Source organism: Heterocephalus glaber, unplaced genomic scaffold (genome assembly GCF_053883595.1).
Source record: "Heterocephalus glaber isolate CG9 unplaced genomic scaffold, H.glaber_assembly_v1.0 deba00001606, whole genome shotgun sequence".
In the NCBI taxonomy this organism is placed as follows: domain Eukaryota; kingdom Metazoa; phylum Chordata; class Mammalia; order Rodentia; family Bathyergidae; genus Heterocephalus; species Heterocephalus glaber.
In genome coordinates, this window is record NW_028258377.1 from 370519 (window position 1) to 392294 (window position 21776).

Below are 21776 nucleotides of genomic sequence, written 5' to 3' on the forward strand. Positions count from 1 at the left end.
TCAGATGCCCATTTTTAGATTGGATCTTTAAATTTTGGGGGGTGGTCTAATTTTTTCAGCTCTTTATATACTCTAGGTAGAGGTCCTTTGAGGAAGAGCTGGTAAAAATTTTTTCTCACATTGTGTGGTGTCTCTTCACTATGTTGGTGATTTCTCTTGAAGTGCAAAAGCTTTTTAATAAGAAAAGATCCAATTGTTAATACTTTGTGCTAGTTCCTGTGTGACTGAGGTTTTGTTCATAAAGTCATTTCCTATGCCAATGTCTTCAAAAGTTCTACCTAACCTATCTTCTAGCAGGTTTAATGTTCCTGTTTTAATATTTAGATCTTTAATCCATTTCTATTTTAGTTTCATGCATAGTGAAAGATCTGGGTCTAGTTTTAATCTTTGGCAAGTTGAAACCCAGTTTTTCCAGCACCATTTATTAAAGAGGCTATCTTTTCTCTAGTGAGGGTGTTTGGCTCCTTTGTCAAAGATGAGGTGGTTTGAGTTATGTCTGGAGTTATTCTGCATCTTCTGTGTTCCATTGATCCTTGGGTCTGTTTAGCTTTGTCATATAGTTTCAAGTTGGGGATTGTGACTCCCCGTGCCTTTTCTTTTTTGTCTAGACTTGCTTTTGGTATTCTAGATCTGTTCTGGTTCCAAATCAATTTTTGGATTGTTTTCTCTAGTTCTATGAATTATGCTATTGAAATTTCATTTGAGATTGTGTTGAATCTATAAGGCAGTTTTGGAAGTATGGCCATTTTCACTATATTGTTTCTTCCTATCCAAGAACAAGTTATATCTTTCCTTTTTCTGATATCCTCTTCAATCTCTTTTAACATAGTATTCAAAGTAAAAGTTTTTTGCTTCCTTTGTTAGATCGATTCCTAAGTATTTAATATTTTTGGATGCTATTGTGAAAGGAGTTGTTTTCTCAATTCCTCTCTCAGTGAGTCTGTTATTCGTATATAGGAAATCTATTGATATTTGAGTGTTGACAATGTATCCAGCTTCTCTACTAAATCTGGTTATTAAGTTGAGGAGTCCTTTGGTTGAGTTTTTGGGGTCTTCTATACAGAGTATCATGTCATCTGCAAATAATGACAATTTAACTTCTTCATATCCTATGTTTATTCCTTTTATTTATTTCTCTTGTCATTGCTGTGGCCAATATTTTGAGAACTATATTGAATAAGAGTGGTGACAGTGGACATTCTTGTCTTGTTTCTAATTTTAGTGTGAAAAATTTCAGTTTTTGACCATTTACTATGATGCTGTTGTTGGTTTTTCATAGATGGCTTTTATCAGGTTGAGATAAAGACCATCTATTCCAATTTTCTGTAGAGAATTCATCGTGAATGGGTATTGCATTTTTTCAAATGCTTTTTCAGCATCTATTGAGTTGATCACACTTTTTGTCCTTGACTCTCTTGGTATAATGTATTACATTTATTGATTTATGTTTATTGAACCATCCTTGAATACCTGAGATGAATCCCACTTGGTCAGGGTGTATGATCCTCTTGAAGATCTTCTTTATTCTGTTTGCCAGTATCTTATTGTGGATTTTTATATCATTGTTCATTAGGGAAATTGGCCCAAAGTTCTCTTTTTTGGTTGGGTCTTTCTCTACTTTGGGGATCAAGGCGATGCAGGCTTCCAAGAATGAATTTGGGAGTATTGCTTCCCTTTCAATTTCATTAAAGAGTATGAGCATTAGCAGCATCAGTTCTTCTCTATATTTCTTGTAGTATTCCCCAGTGAAGCCATAAGGACTTGGGATTTTCTTTGTTGTTAAGTTTTTAATTACATTTTCAATTTCATTGATTGATAATGGGTTGTTTATAATTTTTATATCTTCTTGGTTCAACTTTTGCAATGCATATATATTTAGGAATCTGTCCATTTCATCTATGTTTTCTATCTTATTGGAGTATAGTTTCTCAAAGTAGGTATTGATGTTCCTCTGGTTTTCTGTTGGATCTGTTGTAATTTCACCCCTTTCATTCCTGATTACATGAATTTGAGCCTTTCTTTTCACTTTTTTGAATAAGGTTGGCTAGGCATTTGTCAATTTTACTTATTTTTTTGAAGAACTAACTCTTGGATGTGTTGTTTTTTTTGTATCATTCTCCTAGTTTCCATTGCATTTATTTCTGCTCTAATCTTTTTTATTTCCTCCTCCCTTGTACAAGCTTTTGATTTGTCTTGCTTTTCTTTTTCTAGAAACTTGAGGTTCAGCATTAGGTTATTTGAGCTCACTCTGTTTTCCTAAATATAGGCATTCATGGCTATGAATTTCCTTCATAGGACTGCTTTCATTGTGTCTCATAAATTCTGGTATGTTGTATTGGCATTATCATTTAATTGTAGAAACTGTCTACTTTCTTTAATTTCCTGTATTACCCATTGGTTGTTCAGGAGGGTGTTATTTTCCATGTGATAATGAAGTTCTTGTGGCTTCTTTTGGCATTGATCTCCAATTTTATTGCACTATGGTCTGACTATGTACAGGGGATAACTTCAATTCATTTGCATTTACTTAATCATGTTCTATGAGCTAGCATGTGTTTAATTTTGAAGAATGAACTGTGCACAGATAAAGAGAATATGTATTCTGATTTTGTGAGTTGCACAACTCTGGAGACATCTATTAAGTTCAAAGAGTTTGGTTCATCTCTAGTGTTTCATTGTTGATTTTTTTGTCTGGTTATCTATTTGTGATAGTGAGGTATTGAGTCCCCCCACTACTATTGTATTAGTGTTTATTTAATTTTTTGTGTCTGTTAATATGTGTTTTATATGGTTGAATGCACTAGTATTTGGTGCACATATATTTATGATTGTCATTTTTTCCTCTTGGATTATTCCCTTTACAAGGGTGTATTAAACTTCTTTATCTCTCTTAATTAGTTTGGTTTGAAATCCACATTGTCTGCAAATAGGATAGCTACCCCTGCTTTTTCTCATATTCCTATTCTTTGACTCTCAATCTATTAATTTGTTTTCGAATTAAGTGTATTTCTTGTATGCAGCCATCATTGGATCTTGTTTCTTAATCCATTCTGCCAGTCTATTTATTTTGATTTCTGAATTGAGACCATTAACATTGATGATTATAACTGATATGTATTAACTTATCATTGTCATGATATTTTCATGTAGTTGTCTCTTTTTTATTTTTCCCCTTTTTCATTTAATTTCTTGCCTTGCCTGATGGCATCATTCTTTTGGGGTACATGTAGTTGTAGTCCTCATTATCTTTTTCTAGGATATTGTTTAGAATTGTTTGGAGTTTTGGTTTGGTATTCATGACATTCCTCAGGTGTTCTTTGTTGTGAAAGTGCCTTATTTCTTCATCAATTTTGAAAGATGGTTTTGCAGGATACATCAATCTGGGTTAGAGGTTGTTTTCTTTTAGAGCTTGAAATACTTCACTCCAGGCTCTTCTTGACTTGAGGGATTGTATTGATAAGTCTCCTGTGATTCTGGTGGGCTTTACCTTGTATGTGATTTGTTTCTTTTCTCTGTTTATAGGATTTTATTCTTCTGTTGGATTTCTGGAGTCTTGCTTATTATATGCCTAGTTGTAGTTTTTTTTAGACCATGGGTAGCTGGTGTCCTATATGGCTCACTTATCTGTATGTCAAATTCTTTTACCCTGAAAAACAATCCTTCTTAAAATGAAGATAATACACATATAACTTAACCTCCAGACTTAATTAGTATGTAGTTCAAGTAGTTAGGAGAATTTAGATATTTCTCTTATCCTTAGATTCAGGTCTAGTTCTCAGCTTATAAAGTTAAAATTAAGAAGATTTAAATTGTTAAATATAGTATAATTTATAGGATTTAACTACTTGCAGCTCTACAATCTGGTCTTCTGGTCAACTCAATCTAGTCTCTTGGCAATGCCTTCTATTGAGCAAAGTGCAAATCAGAAAATCAATCTGGTGATGGATGCATAGTCAGGAAGTACAGAAGCTATGTAGAAACTAGTGGTTGGAGAGTAAGCTTTTAGGTAAAGTTTAGCACACCTTCAGGACAGACAAAACATAGGTTCACTAATGGTGACAGAACATACAGAAGAACAAGAACTAAGCTGTGTGAAAGTCAATTCTGAAGCAAGAAGCTCCAAATTATATTTGAAGAGTAGGAGAGGTCAAAGTCAAGCCATATGAAGAAAGTCTCTGTCCAGGCTTGAAAATGAGACTGATGCGGGGTACAAATGGACAGTTGAGAAACGACAATCTATGATGTTCACAGATAATCTATGATGTGCTGCTATTACTTTTATACAAAGCAAAGCAGCATACAGATGCATTCTAAAAAATGCCCCGCAGAAAAAACTATAAAGCTGTCTACTGTTTTTCTATTTAAATTTGCTGGGAGCACTGTGCTGCAGATCACCATGGCCAGGCCTAACTCGCCTCTTCCCATGGATGAGGCACGGCCCCACATGGAAGGAGGAACATGCATCTTCTTTGCTTCCTCCTGAGGATAAGGCAGGGCCCCACATGGAAGGAGGAACATGCATCTTCTTTGCTTCCTCCTGAGGATAAGGCAGGGCCCTGTGGGAGGAGAACAGGTGACAAGAGGGTGTGGTGGAGCAAGGCCTGGCAGAGAAGAGGACTATCTTCCTTCCTGCTCATTTGCCAGAGACCATCAAGCATGATGTCCTGCAGAACTTAGTCTCCTGACTCTGGTTAGAGACCATCCCCTTTGAACTCCCCCTGCACTTCCCTTTTCTCTGTACTATAAATAAAGGTGCTGAGGATGCCAGGTTTATTTCCTTTTGTCCCATCAGAACCAGGAGTTTCCACCTGGCTTCAGCTTTATCAGCTTTATAATTGTCTTTGTCATTCTCTTTGTCTGTCTTTCTTAATCTCCCCACCCCAGCCATGTGGGCCATGTTATAAACTAATATAAACAGATTTTGAGGTTGTCTGTACTGTATGTGGTTGCTGCAGTCACAGTAAGAAATGTAAAATGCCTGTGAGATAGAGGACAGTAGAGTCTCATTTCTGCATATGTTAACACTATAACTTCAGATAAAAGGAAAAGATCTCAGGGACCTCACAAAGTTCTTTCCTCAAGCTGCTCGAACTTCTCTGTGATTCATTCTAACAATGTTTTAAAAGGCCAGAAAAAAGAGAACAGCCTCTTCCCTTTATTTTATGCCACACCTCTAAAAATTATGTTCACCACTGCATTAAAAATGTCAACCAGAACCAGGGATTTAGCTCAGTGGTGCCACCACCTGCCTTAAGCACAAGGTCCTGAGTTCAATCCCCAGTATCAAAAAACAAAAAACAAACAAACAAAAAATACCAACCAGAAGTGCTAAAGCATGTTTTTATAATAAAGCAAAATGTCATCATGCAAGAAAATGAATATCCAAGCCCTGCTGCCAAGCCCTCTCCTTCACTCCATTTTTTTGCCCATCATGAAGGCCAAGATGTGCTGCAAAGATAAAGAAAAATAAAAAATTCAAGACCCTTCAATGTAATGTGAAGGATCTGTTTTATATATGCTATTACAGCAAGATTAAATATATTTAAATGCTTTAGGATAAGAACATTTTAACCAAGTTATTGGAAGAAGTTCTATGACTTTCAAAATTAATACCAAAACAAGATATTTAAATCCATCCACACGTGCAGAGGTACACATTTTTGTTCTTTTCAAAGCTGAGTTCAATGGTGCTAAATGAGTTTGTTTATACACAAATGTAGCATATTAAAAATTCAAAAGCATCCTCCTTTGCTTAATTCTACTTAAACTACATATAAATTGCTAATATGACAGTTCATGAGATGCTATATTTTATTTGGCAGCAATACTGTTAAAATGATTAGTGTATTTTCCTAGATGAACTTATATTATTTTTTCCAGCTGTAGTCTTGGTTTTATGTACAATTACACAGCTTCCATCTTAGTTTTGATGCATTGCCTAGAAGAATAGAAAACCAACCAAAAACCTCATGTTTTGTAAATGTGGCATAAGGTTTTATGCATTCTCATGATAGTTTGTCAATAATCAACTATATTAAACCAACTGTATCAATGTAGTACATGTTTTAAATATCCAATAAAGAATACACATAGGCAATATCTCAATGACAAGGGAATGTAGTGGTATCACACTGGACTGATGTGGTAGCAATCCAGAAGCTACACACATTACTATCCAAATTAAAACTAAAAAGAATAAAAGGTACAGATTTTCTGGGATACTTTACAGAATATTTGTCTCTGAGAAATATAAAATAGATATAAGTTTTTAAGAGAATTTTTAATACACAATAAGTAATTTTTTGGAGTGATTTGAAAAAGTACAAATACATATAAACAAAGTTTAATACTTTAAGATTTACTTTTGTGAAAGCATGTTGACAAATCTTAAATATTTTATCTGCATTTTGAACATTAAAGAAAATATAAAACACAATAATCCAACATTAATACTAATCTCTCATGCCTAATTTAGATTTAAATATTGAGCATTTTATATTTTATAGAAAGAAACTGTCAATTTCAACAACGCTTTTATTGTATATGCTATTATTCCTTACCGAAACCTTCAGTGAAGTTTAAAAACCTGGTGTTAATAGTTATTTCTTTTCTTCATTATTGCCATTTTGAACTAACCTTCAAAATTTCAGAGCATGAAAGATACATGAATAGAATACTCAAAACTATGTTTTAACACAGGTTAACTTTGCTTGTAATTATGACAGAAACACCTTTAAGACAGTAAAAAAACCTCTATGTGAATGTAAAAGGTGTTTAGGGTCAAGTTATTTCTTGGTATAAATGACCATGTCGGTCAAATTCACAAAAGCATTAAAAAATTGCACTTTATAATTATTAATCCTTGTGATGGAAGAAGATACAAGAAAACTTATAGACACAAAATCTCAAACTATTTCAACTTCTAAAACAAGAGATTTGCAAATTAGGAAATTATCAATGCTGCTTGGAAATTATGCCTTACCTATATTCTCAAATTCTCTTTAATTGCTTGACATATAATTTAGTATTTTGAAAGACTGTAGATAAATTATTTAATAATATTTTTAGAATGTTACCTCTCTGGATAGACATGATTCACACAATAGTTTTCAATTAAGAAGAAATTTATCATAACTAATGAATGTATTAACAATTTATGCAGCAATTTAGATGACATAAAACCAACAAAAGAATAATGTAGTAATTCTTCACTGTGAAATTCTGTGCATTAGTAATACCAAGCCAAGAATCTGACAATCGACTATGTCAGATTATATTTCCACTTTTTCATTGCCCTTCTTTTTTTTGAAGAGCAGCTCGATGATTTGGGGGTTGGTTAGTACAATACAGATAACATAGGGGGAAAGTACAAAATAGCATTTTAACACCAGTGCCAGTATTTATCTCATTATTATAATAACTAAGGATATTATTAATTCTCGTGTTATTTGCTTTTCTTAGGACATTAAATCAAAGCCATTACTTTGAACTTGAGGTATATACACAGTACATATACAACCTTAATCAAAGTACTTTTTGTAAGTAACATTACATTTCAAAATATTGGAAATAGTATGTGCTGATTTGTATTTTGACTTAACAGAACAAGAAGAGAGCAACATTCAGCTAGGGAAGGTTATAGTGATTAATAGTAAACCTTTTTATAAAGTTCAAAATGTCTTCCTCTCCTTTGTACTTACCACAGGCTATACAATGTCATGAGGATTTATTATGGAAAAAAATCAAAATTTTAATAACATACTTTGTAAGGAACTAAGGAGAAAGGAAATTGGAAAGTGAAACTTCACCTTTGTTTTCAAATAAGTGGTCTTAATTTTTCTTTAGAAAAAGTTTAAATGTTTATTATAAATATATCTAACCCATTAATTTTTGCAATTTTCAGGTAAAGTGCAGTACTTTGTCTATACAAAGTCTATGAGAAGGCCCAGCCCGACAGGGACCCATGGCAGGAGGGTGGGAGGGCGGCTCCGCAGCCCGTCCTGGCCCGGGCTGGGCGCGGGCGGAGGGACCCCGCTTCCCGGGCATCCGGGAGGTGCCTCCTTCCGCCGCCCGCGCTATCCTCAGCTCTCCTCCCCTACCCGGCCTTCCCCCCACCCGCCGAGGGGGCTTTTGGCTGGGGCGGCGGGCCTGGGCCGAGGCAATAAAGGCGGCGGCGGCTCCCGCGGCTCCTGCTCTGGTCCATCTCCACTGGTAGGCGCCCATCAGTCCCCTCGGCCTAGGCTGGAGGGGCTGGGAGCTGCGCCCCGCCCCCTCCCCCGGTCCCTACACCACCCTCCCCTCCGCGGCGCGCGCCCAGCAGTCCGCCCGGCGCGCTCCCCGCTCGGCCCTGGAGAGGCTGCCCCGGCCCTCGAGAGGCTGCCCGCCTGCGCCCGGCCCCTCTGCCGCAGCCTGGCCGCTCCCGGCCGCCGCCATGGGCTACCTTGGAAACAGTAAGACTGAGGACCACCGCAATGAGAAGGCGCAGCGCGAGGCCAACAGAAGGATTGAGAAGCAGCTGCAGAAGGACAAGCAGGTCTACCAGGCCACGAACCGCTTGCTGCTGCGGGGTGCTGGAGAACCTGGTAAAAGCACCATTGTAAAGCAGATGAGGATCCTGCATGTTAATGGATTTAATGGAGAGGGGGTCAAAGAGGACCCGCAGGCTGCAAGGAGTGACAGCGAAGGAATATATTATCCCTAGATGATGGCTACAGTTTCTCATCTTCCGGGCTGTCCTCTCAATTTGCATGCTGGAATTCCCTGGTCTTAGGATCTTCTAATAAAAATACTATTCTGTTGTCTGGGAGAAGGGGGTGGGGGTGGGCCCCTACCTATTTATCACCTCACCTTTAAAAATAACAAAAAACCCCACCTTAATTGGCAAAAATGTAGAATAATAGTCAAAAACCATCTATATAAAAAGTGACTAATTGATAATCATCTGTACCAGAAGTTAGCATCTGAGAACTAAGACATCCTATTGAGCAACCTACTGTGTATTAGATGTTGTGCTTGTCAGGTAAAAGGGCCGAAGACCAAGACCTGACCAGGCCACAACAAGCCTTTATTATGGGACTAGATCTGCCGGGCTGTCTCTGAACAAAGGAAAGACAAAAGCAATATGGCCGGGGCAGGGACAGTCTTTTATAGAGACTGGGGTGGGGTTTGTAGGGGCTGAGGTGGGGTTGAGTGAGGTAGTGACTAGGGAATGGAGGAGCCAGTGATGTCACTAGGTGGTAGGAGGTGAGCGAGTATTAGGTTTCTTTCTAGGCGGGAACAGGGGCTTGCTGGGAAGAAGGGTTTATTCTTGGGTGGGAGCAACCATCTTGGCATGACGTCACACAGGGGAGGGGGCAAGGCACCACAGGAAGAGGGCAGCTACTATACATAATAGCTGCTGAGGTGGTGGGAGACCTATCAGTGCTAAACCTTTGAGCCCTACTAATAACCTTGCCTGCATGTCTCTGTGATTCTGTTCTACAAGTAAATATAAGTATTAACATTCCTGATAAATAAAACTCTCTGCATGTTTCAGCAAAAAACAAAACAAAACAACAACAACAAAAAAATAGTCTATGAGCAGAGGTCAGTAGAGATCATACGATCTCAAATTGTGGCATCATCCGTTCAATTCCTTGGCTTAATCCCTCACCAATATGAGTACAGCAGGCCTGGATATGCCACTGGTGTTCTTTAACAGAAGTGAGCTTCAAGAACTGGGAGATAACTACTACAGTCATGCATTCTTTAACATCTTGTTTATTAGCAAAAGTTAGCGATCCAGCTTTCCATAGGTCCTCATGAGCTAATATTTTGTGAAGTTCTTCTCGGTACAGAAATCCTCTGTTCTATGTACAACTATTTCAAACTCCTGTGTACCAGGAAAAGTGAAGAGATTCTTGGCCATCAATATCCCACGTCAAGTTACATGTATCATTAACCACTAGCTCGTCTATATTCCTTCCTATTGTAGGGGATGTAAAGCACAACTTCATTGATAGGAAATTGGTAAAGGAGGGTAGTTTCCCCTGCATTATCCAACCCAACAATGATAATTCTGTGTTCCTGGTAATTGAACAGTATCCATATCCTGGTGAAGAGAATTATCATCTCAAGCAGCCAGGTCTCCCAGGCTCAGGCTGAGGGGAACGAGATGCACTTTGGAACCTCTGCTTCTGTTGCTGCCACTCCAGGCTGGTCAGGGCTGCTTTTAGGGAACCAGAGGGGGGCCAAAGCCATGGGTCACCATCTTTCCTCAGTTTCTCTAATAGATTCATTTTAAAATGAGAAATATGTACATGATTTTATTAAAACCCTTTATGAATTTTATTAGGATAATCATATATATAATATATATATCCAGTTTAACTAATTTTTATATTATCTTAAGTGCAAATATCATGTCTTTAAATCAAATAGATTATTGAGAAGTTTATCTACTTTATTCACTTTTTATGAAGTGCTTATGGATTTATTTTTGTTATTTTTGTTTTGTAATGAATTAAGTTTGATTTTTTTTGTTTGTTTGGTTTTTTTTGGTACCGGGGATCGAACTCGGGTCCTTGCTCTTGCACAGCAGGTGCCAAAACCACTGAGCTAAATCCCCAGCTCTTGATGTTTATTTTTAAAATCAATTCTATTTTTGTTCTATTACAAACAAAGGTTTCTTAACTTTTGTTACACGTTAGGCATTAACATATTTTTATTAAAAGAAAATAAATATTGTAATTATGGATGACAAGATCCATTAGCAGTTTCTAATTTTATTAGACTCGTGAACTATTTCATATTATTCTAATATTGTTGAGATAATTTGGTTTCACTATTTCATAGTAGTAAATAAAAATTAATAGAATATCAAAAATATTTTCTACTATTATTATATAATTACAGCCTAATTTTATTCACTTTCTTTAATTTGTGAATATTTTATGTATCTATGTAGTTGTAGTTATTTGGCTATTTTATTTATTTATTTATTTATTTATTTATTTATTTATTTATTTTTTGGTACCAGGGATCAAACTCGGGTCCTTGTGCTTGGGCAGCATATTTGGCGATTTTAAAATAAATTATAGTACTATCCCATCATCTAACTATAAAAAAGTTTTTATTGTCAATATTTAATTAGAAAAATGTAATGATTTGAATATATTCCTCTGATTTGCAAATAGTACTTTCAATTTTGAAGAGATGCAAAATGATCTCCATTTTGGTTATCAAATTTTAATTTTAATTTAAATATCATTAATAATAAGAATGTAAAATATATACTCTGTACCCCTGAGAAGTCATGGTTCAGAGTTAGCGGCCTCAGGCGTTTGCAGATTTTGCCTTTAAACCTAACTAATAATTGTTCCCAACATCCTCTGCAATTTTTCGGAAATCACAAATAACCTCAGGAATTGTTTTTTTTTTTGGGGGGGTGGCGTAGGAAGTTGACAAGTAGCCAATCCGAAAGCATTATTCAGTTCTCCTTGCTGCTGCTTGGCTGCCTCCCTATAACCCATTTCCCAGATGCCTCATAACAGGTTGCTGTAGCTATCTCCAGTGTTCCCAGTTTTATTCTTCTCAAAGCCCTAAGATCCCTAAGATGCTGCCAAAATGTCCTGCACCTTCTAAGGCCTTATTAATACAGTATTTTATTAAATTAAATTACAAAACTGTAGGGCCGGGGATTTAGCTCAGTGGCACTGAGCCTGCCTGGCAAACACAAGGTCCTGAGTTCAATCCTTGGTACCAAAAAAAAAACCAAAACTATGGGAGACATAGCATATTTAGGGCTTAAACTATAAAAATAGTTATTTATAGGCATTTTTCTGACCATATCTTAAGTTTCAGGTTTTCACAATTTGCAGTGTTCTAGGACCGTAAACTCCATGAATTTCAGGGGTCTACTGTATCTATATAAAGTACCCATTTTCATGAAATTCAAGTCAAAGGCAATAAGATGAATAAAATTGTGGTTTAATAATCTTTTGAGTGTAAATGTTTATTCTGATGTATTTTATGTAAGGTGATATTTGATGGAAGAATGCTATACTGAATCTAGATTGTATTTTTATTAGTAAGCAGTGTCTTATTTGGTTTAAATACAATTATTTTTGATTTGCAATATTTCTTTATGATGTAATATTTCTTACTTCTATGTGTCTGTTACATACATTTTTTGTCATGTTTTATTTTTAACCAATGCCACTAAATTTTTATATGCGCCTTATAAGAAATCAACTAACATTGTTTTAATGCAATATTTGATACTTTGACTTAATATTCCAATGTTAATATAACTATTGTTTTGTGCATTAAATTTTGTCTTTGATCATCATTTAGGTTTTATATTTATTTTGAAGGTAAAATTCATCTTTACTATTACCCCTAATGATTTAGAATATAAAAATTAGAACAATTAAATGTTATTAATTTAGGTCAAATTCTCTGAGCCTGTGTTATTCTAGTTTGAATATGAAAGCATAAAATCCTCCACTATCCAGTCAAATTAGACAGAGAAATCAACATGTTTTTACTCCTCTCCATTCTCCTTTCACTTTCTTATTTTTGTTTATGAAATTTATGAATTTAAAGGTAGATATTATTACTATTTAATTGTTATGTTTTTATTAATATTTTCTTTCACCATTAAATCTTTATGGAGGTTCACTATTTTAATAATGAAATCTATAAAGTGCTTGTACAATAAAAACAAACTCAAGATGTCAGTATTAAAGCTCTACTCATACTGGCTATCCTAAGTATTATTTTAAAAATTCAAGTTTTTAAATCACATAATTATTCTTGAAATTAATATGAGGAGTATGCCATTGTTTGCAGAAAGTACTGTTTTAGAAGCCCAAAGCAATTCATGTATCTAATTTCATTTAACTTTCGATAATTGTTAGCACACAGAGAAAAAATGCTACCTTAAAATACACACTCCACACAGTGTTATGTACATAAGACTACTAATTTATTACAAACTTTTGTTTTTAACTCACTGATTCAGTTTTGTGATATGCAATATAATATCTATTTTCTATCTCTTTTTCAATACATTAAAGAAAAAATTACTATAGGTAGCTAGACCAGAATAACAATATAATATTAGTTTAAGTGAAGAAGAAGAGGAAGAGGAAGAGGAAAGAGGAGGAGGAGGTGGAGAGGAGAAGGAAAAGAAGGACTCTAGCCACCATTTGAGTCTATTTTCTGTGAGCTGTAGCCTGGAGCATAGGCTGGTCTCTGTTACCACTTTTTTTTTTTTTCCTTTGGTACCAGGGCTCGAATTCTGGACCTTGAGCTTGTGTGGCAGGCACCGAAACCACTGAGCTAAATCCTCAGCCCTGTTACCACATTTTTATCTTGACACTCACTTTCAACCCTTAATAGTTTTTTAAAAGTACAGAAACATTTAGTTTTTGCCATATTAATTAAACACTGTATAAAACCACAATGTAGTTGACAAATAATACAACCACCTTGCAATTTTTAATAATTTTTTTACAATAAGATAAAAAAATAGCCTAAATGACTTATGTCTATCACTGGCTTCATAAATATTGGTTTGGAGAAATACAAGGCTTGAATGACAACAATAATCCTATAAACATTCAGAGGAATGAGAGTTTATTTTTTATCTTGTGAAATAAACTGTGGTATTGTGATATTATGAGAGATGTGAAAGTTAAAGGAAAACAGGGAATACAGTAATAAAATAGAAAAGAACAGGGTCTTCCTAGAGTTTTGAGTAGCTGCATTCAATTCAGAATGTAGCAGGCAAAATGGAAAAACAGGTGTAGTTAAGAGTGGAACTGGATGAAAGGACATGTGTTTGTATGGGGCTCAGCGTGTGTGCATTGAACAGTGACCTAAGGATTTAAGATTTTATTCACAAGCAATTGAGAACAACATGGGTAATGGAGCAGAAGAGTAGCTGAATTAGGGCTGAAGCCACCATTTTATTTATAAGTACAATTAACTTTGATTACATTGTGCCTTGTTAATATAATTAAACTTTTAAACCAGGGGTGATGAGCAGAGCCAGAGAAAATTACACAATTGTTGGAATTAGCACCACAAAACTTTACGTTTCTCAGCTTCAGCACTGTCATCAAGAGTATCATCAGTGCTCTTCGGCGGTTCTTTACATTTCTCTAATCAGCAGCTGTCTTTTTACCCAATAGACTGTACAAAAATGTCACCATTGAGGCACTGTTCTTTATGTAGAAATTATGTAGAGCTCCATGTCTAGTTCACAAAAGCCTGAGTTTAGATAAAAACAGACCTTAAAATAATACACATTCAATCTCAAGTGGACCTTAATAAGATAGCAATTATAACAATCTTATTAAGATAAACAGAATGATACAATCTCCATTGTCACATAACTTAAGAAAAATTGGTGTAGGCATTGAATTAATACAAATTGATATTGATTATATAACATTGACACCAATTGAATCATGGAGATTTGCCACACTCTTTAGTTGGTAGTAAATTAAAGTATTTTATTAAAGACTATAAAATTAATTAAGCACCCTGCAAATCCACCAAGCTTTCTCCAAATAACAAATACTACAACTATATTAAAGTATTTCAAATTTGAAATGTTCATTTTTTTCTTTCTGCAAAATATAGAAGGAAAAGATGACATTTCACTTATTTTCTGATTGATAACTGAATAATTTATAAATGGTAAGTCATTTTAAAGCAGAAGACATAGGCACTGTAGTCACTTTGTGATAAACCATTATAATCTATAACAATAGTGAAGGAAACTAAAATTTTCTCCAGTGAATTCATCAGAATATGATATTTTTCTTCTCCAGCACTACCTCAGTCATTTAGAGTGGCTATGTTAACATAGGACATGATGCAGCCAAATAATTCCAGAATTTCCTTTGTCCTTCTCTGTGCTGCTATAACAGTCTTTCATCGTAAACACAAATGTCATTATTCCTCTTCTCAGGAAGAAGCGTCCTTTGTTCTTTTGCATATCTAACTATAATAACTGAGTGATAAGACCACTAATAAAACAAACTTTGTATAACTTTGTCTATGAAAATATAAGAAAAATAAATGACAAATGGAGCAAAATTTCCAACCTGATGATCTCTATTATTCATCCCTTCAGTTAGGGATGGCAGGAATAATATGTGGAACCAGAATAGATCCTACTCTCAGCAGCTGGGATTTGAATAATGAAAACATACTAACATTTTCATTTTGAACAGATAAAAAATCATTCAGTTAAACTTGGTGAGGAGAGGTATCAATACCCTTGGATACATACCCAGAAGACAGATTGTTATGTCATATGGTAGTTCTATGTTTAATATGTGTAAGAACCTCCTTACTGTTTTCAAGATGGGTATATTCATTTGTATTCTCACTACCAGTGTGCAAGGGTTTCCATATCTTTGCTGTATATCTCTTACCTTTGATAATAGCCATCCTAACAGGATTGAGGTGATACCTGGGAAGGGTTGTGACTTATATTACCCTGATGATTAGTGATTATGAATTTTTAAAATGTTACTTGTTAGCTAATTGCAGGTTTTCTTTAGAAAAATGTTTCTTCATACCATTCACTTGTTTATAAGTAAAGTCTAATAATGTTTTGATAGACAGGACCAACCCTTGTCTTTGCCCCTGCTAAGAGACTCCTGCTGACTGACTGTACTCCTGGGAGTGGCTCCATGGCCTGGTTACAGCCCCCTCAATTTTGATCCCAGAGATAATCCTGCCCACCTGGGAATCAGCAGGAACCAGAACCGCCATTCTCCTGGTAACAAGCCTGCCAACCTCAGACCCAGTTATGGTAATTCTGTTGTATGTATGCAGTATTTAATGCATATCATGTAATACCATATCTACTTATACTTATCTCTATACAAATTTTTAAACTTTTTCTTGTCTAATCTATATAAAATTTCAAGTGAAATACTTAATTTGGAAATATCTCCTAGAGACCATCTGAAAGACATATTTTATATGTGGGAAGCAGCAAGAGTTTTAGATACTGCCTTTATGGCATACTTTCTTTTCTTTAAAAATGGAGATTAGTGTCAAAAAAATCTTCCCTGAATACTAATAAAATCTCTTGAAACGGTACATTGTGTGTATTATACAACATGACAGAGAACCAATTTCATGTCATGGTACTTGGGCTTAGTTATTTGCATATTAAAGTCTTCTGAGTTTTCCTCCATGACTCTAACACACATAGTGATATTATGTCTTATTCTTAGGATGAAAAAGGAGTTAGTGTGTTTTTGTTCATTTGATTTTTCTTTTACTTATTTTTACTATGTGCTACCATGTAGTGTTATCAAGGAAGATCTTTGTATTATTTATCTTCATAAGCTTGCAATTTATTTTTCCAGTATGACCCCATCCAATTCTCATACAGAAGGACCTCTGCTCAGTTCACTTGTAGTACCCAATAGTACCTGTAATGCAAATTTAACAAAAGTATGTCTACATATTTAAAAATACTTCAAGAGTATTTTGCATTAGTTTTACAGAAAACCCCTCTGGATCTTACTGACATTTTAAATATCTATCTGAGATTCACTGTGAGAAACTGGTTCACATTACTATGGAGGCAGAAAGCTCCGAAGTTCATAGTCATCGGTCTGCAAACTGGAGACCCTGGAAAGCCAGTTCTATAGTGCCAGCTATAGTGCCAGTCCTCTTGTGAGATCTGGGGGACCAGCATGGATGAGATAAATCCCACTACAAGAACAGGAGAAAGATGAGATAAGATGTCTGAGCTCAAGCAGGGAGGAAGGGGGGAAAAGGGTGAATTTCTTGCCTCTGTCTTTGTTCTATTAAGCACTGTAAGAAATGGATTATGTGAACCACATTGGGGAGGACAGTCTTCTTTACTGAGTCCACTGATTCAGATGCTAGTCTCACCCAGAACTCTCAGAAACACACCCAGATGTGTATAATGTTTAATTTTGGCACTGTATGTGTCCCTAAACTTGACAAAGGTAACCATCACGAGTGTATTATTGATATTATATTTTTCCCAATGATACTGAGGTGAGGGAAATACCTGGTCCAAATAATTTTTTTTCTAGTTCATCTCTTTATAATCAAAAGCATATTTTTTGAAAGAAATGAATCAGGATGATTGGTTAGGATGAGAAAATTTGCCTATATTTGTTGGAAAGGAAAAGTTACTGATACAGGATTTAAAGGTGAAGAAATTTTTCTCTTTCCTTCATCAAAAAGTAGAGAATAATGTGTATTTTTTAAAAACATCTTAATGTTGTTGTCCTTTTGATTGCACTATTTCTGTAATGCTGTTGAGATCAGGAAGGGATCTATGATCACAGAAATATCATTTTATTTACAATTTGGTAGTGTGCCACCAATGTCTTTCTTTTTTGTACCAGGGATCGAACTCAGGACCTTGCGGTTTTGAGTTAGGTGTGAACACCACTAAGTCAAATTCCTGGCCCGCCACCAATATTTCTTATTATTAAATTTGGTTCTGATTTTAGTTCATGCTAAAAAATAAAGCTTAATTGGCAAAAATGAAAAATTACATGTGAATATAACTATCATTTTCTAGGTTCAGAAGAGAAAAAACATGAATCGCTTAAATTTTTCACCCCATCTCTCTATTGTCTACTTCTTTAATTTCTCCCCAAATCAAGAACATGCCATCTCCAACAACACACATTCACAAATGTACACTTCTATCTGTGCCATTTAACTATGCCATCCATGGCCTGGACTCACACATAACCAGGAATCTTGTACTGAAATAATTTTATAATTTTAATGTCCTCATGTTCTGATTGTTTCTCTTGTAATATGCTTTTCTATGTAACACTGAAAAGAATTTAACTTCAGTTTTTCAATTTAGAAAATGATTTTCAACAAAATTTAACACTGAACAAGAAAAAAATGAATGATGGTTATCTTTTGGTTATCCTAGTAATGGGTATTTAATTTTTGATTTTGCTCAGTTCATCTCAATTTATTCATTTATAGAGTGAAAAAAATATGTTTTCCCTAAGAGATAAATATATTCAGATACCTATACTCCAATATATATTTTTCCATTATTGTAATTTAATATCAGTTTTGCTTTTTAAAAGTGTCTTTACACTTTTAATTTAAAAACTTATATCCAGTGCTTTGAACAAAGACATGAAAAAGGAAGATAGAAAAGAAAGAAAAAGAATAGAAACAAAATACATTGGTTCAACAAACATTCAAAAAGTATTTTCCATGTATGTGGGCCTAGTCTAGATGTGTAGACACGAGTATTGGGGAAGAGATCGATATAAATGTTAATTTTTAAATGAATATGACTATGGTTTGAATCTATAAAGAGCTCCAAAATCTCATGTGTTTGGATTAAATCATAGGGGCACTATAGGGAATATAGCCTTGTGTGAAGTTAGGAAATGGGGCCTGATCTGAACAGGTGAATCACTGGGGACTTATTCTAGTAGGGTTTATCTCTCTCCCTTCTCTTTGCTTCCTGGCCACCATGACATGAGCACCTTTTCTCTATCTTGCCCTTCCACTATGAGATTCTGCACTGGAGTGAGGTGGCTGATTATGGACTGAAACTTCTGAAATTGTGAGGAAATAAATAAACCTTTCTTCCTGTTAGTTGCAGGTGGCAAGCATTGTGTCTTAGCAATGAGAAATTTAATCTTAGATATTAATAGTATATTACAAGATGCATTTCTACTATTTGTTAAACATAGTATTCTGAAATTACACACATTAAAATGAGGATATATATATATATATATATATGAAACAAAAAAGCAAAGCCAGCTTTTCAAGGACATTAGGAAAATATGGAAAAAGCATTCAATTTATGGTTTACATATAAAGAGAGAAAAGGGCATGTATAAATACCCTTTAACTCTTACTGTTTACAATAGTAACACCATTTAATAGTAACACCATTCTTCTACCTTTCTGAAATATACAGTGCTTAGTTGTGATCTTTATCACCCTGCTGTGCAACTGCACAGCTGCACTCTTTGATCCTGTCTGACAGTAACTTAGAACCCATTGGTCAGCCTCTTCCCATCTTGCCCTTCACTCCACTCTCCCAGGCTTCTATTAATCACTAATAGAAATGCTGAAGGATTCCATGGAAGAAATTCTGAGATGAGTCTTGAAGGTTTGATAGTCATCTAACAGGTATTTTTCCTGCAGTTTGTTCAGATGCTAATCAGATTAAAATGATTTTTTAACAAGATAAGAAATCCATAGGATTTGATCCTGTAACAATGTCTCTTTCAAAATCACACTAAAGTGGAAATTTAACTAATTTACTAAATGGACAGTGAAGTACATATAATGCATTTTATCTCACCAAAGCTAACTAACAACCCTCATGGAATCTTTCAAGGTCCAGAGATATCACACACTCAATCAAGAATCATCCCACTCACATATTATGACCCTGCTGTCCTGATTATATGATGATCACCATTCCTGGGCCTAGGATGCTTCTTCTGCCAATGCATTCTGCCTCAAAACCACTCAAACATGTTTCCTGGAGTATAGAGTTCCACCTCCCAGGACCTCTGCTTAGTTAATTACATTCCTATATACAGAGTGTAGTTTGTTTATCTTTGTCTTCTTTCAAAAAAAAATCACATGTTTTCCATTCTCCGTTTCTTCTCTAATTCTATAGTTCATTGTCCTTCATCCCTATTGTGTTTCAATATGAGTCTGAGAATTCTCAGAAGAGATACAGTGTAAGTAAAAATTAATACATGCTTTTGAACTATTTGATAAGACAAAGCAATGAAACATGAACTCAATGTGACAGGTGTTTAGAGGATTTCATAAGTTTATGAGAAAGATTAGCAGAACAAAGTAATGTTTGAGAGAATTAGTCTGGTCTCAGAATGGGTATAGAATAAGGGAAATCTCTTTTCTGAGAGATCTGCTAGGCAGGTAGGTGATGAGGTGATGAGAATTTGATGAGAGAGAAAGGATGTTTCTAAGAATACACTGGAAGCTGAAAATACTATTTTAAGAAATTGGTTTAAAAATAAGGAAACACAGAAGTGTATGAGTGATAAATTTTCTTTACAGTTCTTTATGGATATCTATTTTTGCTGTCCTCTGTGATAGCAAAGGATCCCTGTAAGGATTTCATGTTTTATTTGTACTATCTTTGAAATGTGATAATTATCATTTTAGTGGGGCAATTATAAAATTTCCCAGTATTGTGTTGGTAATTTAAGGCCATTGTAAACTTAGAGGTATTAAATAATTTGAGAGCAGCTTTGAAAAGCAAACAACAATTCTATTTAATATACTACTCTGCTATACTCATGAAATCAATAAAGCCTAACATAAATTTGTTACTTAGAATAATAAAATCCAACTTGCAGGGATTAAATATTCTGCCAAATTTTATGGGAAATGATGAAACCAAATATACTAATGATATATTATATGTAATTAAAACAGTGTGAGAGGTTGTTAGAGGACAGCTAGATAGAAATTCAATGTTGTGAGTTACATATTGGTAAAATTTTCCAGGAAACCAGATCAATTTACTTTAATGATGACTTTGGGGATCAGCACTGCATTTAACATCAGAGAAAACAAATCTGTGAGCCCTGATGTGCAGGGTCCCTGGAAGTTTTGCAAGCCCAAACCCTCGGGTTCACCATGAGTGAGTTAAAGTCTCGCCTTCCTCAAGAAATATTTCATAAATAATATATCATTTATTTCTTAGAAGTAACTATTTGTAGCAAAATAACTAATTTTATATAAAATAAAATTTAAAATATGTTAAAATGTTTAAATTGAGCATAATTGGTATTCAAATTAAATATGAAATAATGTAAAATTTAAAAGTTAATCATAATAAATGGGACCTCACTCTCAAAAATAATAATATGAAAATAATATTGTTCTACTTTCACAGAAACTAAATCTTATATCTATGCCTATCTTTTATAATACCTTATTTTCTAAACAGTGTGTAAACATGTTGATCAGTATATATTGTAACAAGATTTTTCTAAAAGTTACAAATATGTTTTTGGGTTTCCTTATTTTTGCAATACTAGGGATGGAATTTAGGACTTTGCTCTTGTGAGGCAGGCATGGTGTTGCTGAGCTAAATCCCCGGCTACAAATATGCTTTTGAAAAGCTATATTTTCTAGTTGCAACCAATTTTGGAAAAATTAAACTTATCTCATATGAAAGAACGTCTCCAATGTGTCTGTTTATGCTGCAAGTACATTTTCATATATCGGGAAGCATATTTTATCAAAGAACTACTTAGCCAGCTGGGAATTTAGCTCAGTGGTTCTGCTGCCTGCCTCGCAAGCGCAAGGTCCTGAGTTCGATCCCCGGTACAAAAAAACCCCAAAAAACTACTTAGTTACTCAGTTATAATTATCTTATAGTATAATGTTCTTTGTCATATTCTTTTAATTTTAATTTTAAAGTTTTAGAGTTGCTGATCATAGCCCTTTGAGATATATTAAATAACGTATGTTTTCTGCAAAAGGAAATGCTTCAGTAAAGTTTTCACTAAATAACTTTATTTTAAATATGTTTTTTATGAGATAGATAAAAAGTACAAATTGCTTTTAGTTTATATTTGAATTATAGACAAACTAAAGAAAAGGTTTATAATAAAAAAAATAGCCTGCTCCTAAAGAGAGGAATTTGGAAAAAAATTTGAGACTATGATTTCATTTGTATCAATGCTATATTTTTCATAGCCATCATCACTTCCTTTTACTTCAGAATAATTCTTATG

General features: G+C 34.7%; 2 pseudogenes; one reads left to right on the forward strand and one right to left on the reverse strand.

Moving 5' to 3' along the window:
• The first annotated feature begins 8000 nt into the window (after positions 1-8000).
• On the forward strand, positions 8001-10384 carry LOC147822891 (guanine nucleotide-binding protein G(s) subunit alpha pseudogene; annotated as a pseudogene).
• Positions 9597-10110, reverse strand: LOC101711577 (ADP-ribosylation factor-like protein 5A pseudogene; annotated as a pseudogene).
• Positions 10385-21776: the final 11392 nt, after the last annotated feature.